We start from the raw sequence: 3,992 nt of genomic DNA, 5'->3' as shown, positions 1-3,992 counted from the left end.
CAGACGAGATACGTAACCGTACCTGATGGATTTCGTTATCACCTGGATGTATCAGAAAGTGAACTTCTTGTAAGGTTTTCAGCCATGCACTGCTACTAAATTTGAACACTTCTGAAAGGATTAGTTCAGCAAAAGTAGCTTTGGGAAAACTCAAATTTCCTGTTCCAATCATGGGAAATGTGATTGATGAAAAAGATAACTCTTCCATAGTTGTCAAACATTTCTTGATTATATTTGCCATGATCTGAAATGTACAAAATACATTTCTGTAAGTTAGGGCTTAAGCTGGTGAGAAATAGAGAGAGCTACAGCTCCAAAAACTCTGACTAGGGCTTCTCTGCTATTCTTGGCTTTGTCCAGGTCTGGGGTGTCAGAAAGGGAACCTAAGAGGGAAGAGGACATTCCAGGGAGATTCTAACTCATGCGGGAAGAAGGTTCCAATAGTATGGGAATGGTCACATAAACAATGGTGTCTTGATGCAATTAAAAGCGATGTTTATGAAGAGTTTCTAACAACACGGGGAAATGTTTAAGTAAAAAAAAGCAGGACTAAAAAAATGTTTGGAAGGGAGTCTCAACTAAGAAATAAGTATGCAGAAAATTGATTCAAAGGGATTACAATAAAATGTTCACCAAAGTTATCTCTAGATGGCTGGATTATAATTTTTATTTTTGTCTTTGTACTTCCTGTATTTTGTCCAATGTACATGTATTACTTTTATATTCTAAAAAAAAAGAAAGTGGAAGTTAAGCTGGGAATAGAGGTGAGAAGTCATCAAAAGAAGGGCAATGACCCTTCATCCTTTACCACAGCTCTACCTGCATCTCTGTTATGCTGAAGGATCATTACACTAATTTTCAGATATCATTCTCGGAGAACCCCAAGGATTGTTACTACTTTCAAGGTCAGTTATACTGTAATAACTGGTAGCTGTGATGGACTGTTCATGGAATGTAATAAAGATTTCAGTAAATTGACAAGGCTCAGTCAATACCAGGGTTTCTCAACCTGGGCCAGAAAAGTCTGTGTTATGAAGGCTCATGTATGCTTTGTAGGAGGCTTAGCAGCATCCCTGGCCTCCACTTCCTAGCTATCAGTAGCCAGTGTAACAAGCCAAATGTCCCCTGGGGAATAAATTCACTTTGCTTGAGAACCACAGATCTATATCCTGCCAGAAGATTACCAGAGCTATCAATGTAGCAGAGAACTAAGGATTTTCTCTACCTGCTGAGAAGACCCTGCTCCATTATCCCAGCCTGGTGCCACGACATGGAGCACAGCTTTGCAGTTCAGATTGCAGCCACTTGTCATGAATATGCTACCCACTTTCTCCTCTGTTCCCTGCCTGGTGGCATATAACTCTTCCTGGAGCTTTGGACCAGCTTTCTGCAAAAGAGACTGAGATAGTGGTCCTCCTCCAAGCTGAAGATTCATGGGAACAGTGTTGACAATGACATCGGCCTTAAGGAAAACAGCAACATGTTTGTTAGAGTTCCAATCCATAGTTATTAAGCACCTATGACTTGCCAAGTATTATGAGGTAATGCACAAGATACGTTTGTCTATCATACTGACCTCCCAGCCCTACCCTCAAGAGGCTTACAATCTGTTGTTAGTACTTAGGTATTGTAATGAGGTGAGCCCCAAAACTTAGAAATTAAGGAAATATATCAGCCACTACTGTTAAGTTAACATATGATGAGTCAGAGTAGGGCTACGAAAATGAGCAAACAGAAAGGAGAGTCAGAATGAAAGGTAGAAGCGGAAACAGAAAGATAGCTAGACAGATGGAAACAAAAACAGAACTCTGAAAGAGACCACTGAGGAAGAAAGAGTATCTTTCAGGCTCGCAGGAACTGAGAGTAATTGTTCTGACTTGATTAACATACCTAAAGAAAGAATGGGTCCATCTGAAGGGCAGGGGCAGGGAGGGGGTGCAGATTCTGGTATACCCTAAAGGCCTAAACAAAGGAAGGTCATTGAAGTGAAGGTAGGCAGTGTCCACTCAAGCCATTCCAGGGGTATGGGGATCTCCAAAGCTTGCTGAGGCCATCCCCTTGGTGAGATGGGGTCATGACCTGATGCCGACAGATGTTAAATATTCAATTCATCCAATTCTATTTATTCCTATTTTGTATTCAAATTTAGAGGGCAGAATGCTTTGCTCATGTGGATTTTGAGTAGCCTGGTTCCTTGGGAGCTCTTCTTCATTGTAAATTAAAAGGTGTATATGTCTTTGGGCCACATAACAGTTATATTTCTCACTATCATGGGTCCACCTCAGTCTTGTATGAGGTTAGTTAACATAAACTAATCTCAGGACCTGAGAAGCTTCCTGCAGGGAAAAGTCAGTGAGCCTTCCACAGGGCAGTTGGTTAAGCATCTGACTCTTGATTTCAGCTCAGGTCATGGTCTTACAGTCCATGGGATTGAGCCCTACATTGGGCTCTGCACTGCTTGGGTTTCCCTCTCTCCCTCTCTCTCTACCTCTCTCTCTCTCAAAATAAATAAATAAACTAAAAAAAAAAAGTCATTAAGCTTTCCAAAAAAACAAGATTCAGCCCATTTTCACCCTGCTCCCTGGTTACTGATTCCTACACAGTTTGGGGAAGCAATATATTAACATGTAAAACAGCAAAATAGTCTTAATGTTTATATCAGTTCAAGATAATCAAAAGAAACTGTGTTAAAAATACAATTAGTAATTGCTATAGAATTTCAAAAAAAAGCAGGAATCCTTTAGACTGGACTGGTTAATAGAGTCTTTACAAAGAGGATAAGGGATGAATCTGGGACAGGGGAAAAGAAGGCAGTAAGCATTCTAGGTGGGTAAATATTTAAGAACACACACAGAATTGCAAAAGGTCAGAAAGCAGTCCAATTTAGTGAACAGAGAGTATTAATGGTAAGAGACAGGGCTGGAAAGAGATTTGGGGCCAGATGATGTAAGACTTCGTAAGCTCACATTTTTTTGGGCTTTATGCTGCAGGCAGTAGGGAGCACCTGATAAATATGCATCAAACAGCTATGGAGAGAACAGACAGGAGGGTGAGAGGGGTGACTGGGGGTGCTGAAAGACGAGTTGACTGTGGGAATGAAAAGGAAAGGGCATGTACAAGAGACAGTGTGCAAGGAGGCTGGGAAACCAGTTGGATAGAGAAAGGAACTCAGAGAAGAAAGATTTAAAGGGCTCCAAAGTTTATATGGCACCATCCAACCATGAGAATAGGTATCCTGACAGGGTTGGTGAGAGTTTATCAACAGACTATGTCATGAAAAGACCTCAGTTTCCTCATCTATAAGATGAGGGTATGTAATATCTGTCTCAGATTGTAGCACTGATTGGGTGAGGTAAACTTTCAAGTGGTCTGTCCTAAGTGGATAATGATGATAGCTATCATTTTTTGAGTCTTCACTATGTGCCAAGAAGGTGCTAAGTGCTTTGTGTGGATTATTTTACTTGACCTACCGCACAGGAACCCTAATATTGTCATCATCCATAATTACAGGTAAGGACACTGAGACATAAGGGGGAATGTTGACCAAGATCATTGGCTGGTCAGTGGTAAAGTGGGATTTGAACCCTGCCAGGACTAACTTTGGAGTTGGTCTGCATAACCACTACACTATGCCTTCTAGAGTGAAAAAGAAACTTCCTATACTTTTACGTGACCCAGTTGTTTTCTGGTCTGAGTATGCTCACCAAACAATCTCATAATAGGCAGCTACAGAGCTCTCTATTACCCACAGCCATGGCAATTAGCTTCCTCTTTGCAAATTAAATAATTATAATTCCAGTTTTATAAATAAGTCTTCTGAACTTGATTAGTGCCACCTTTCTGGGTAAAATTATAAGATTCAAATTTTCACCTTGAAGCTCTGAGTCAAGGTCCTGAAACCATGTGACAAAAACGACTCTAGCTACTCTAGAGAACATGAAGAAACTGGCTGGCTGCCTCCCTGCTGCTATCTCATTAGATGCAGCAAAAGC

Source organism: Panthera leo, chromosome C2, assembly GCF_018350215.1.
Source record: "Panthera leo isolate Ple1 chromosome C2, P.leo_Ple1_pat1.1, whole genome shotgun sequence".
NCBI classification, from domain to species: domain Eukaryota; kingdom Metazoa; phylum Chordata; class Mammalia; order Carnivora; family Felidae; genus Panthera; species Panthera leo.
Note: the sequence above shows the minus strand (reverse complement) of the source record.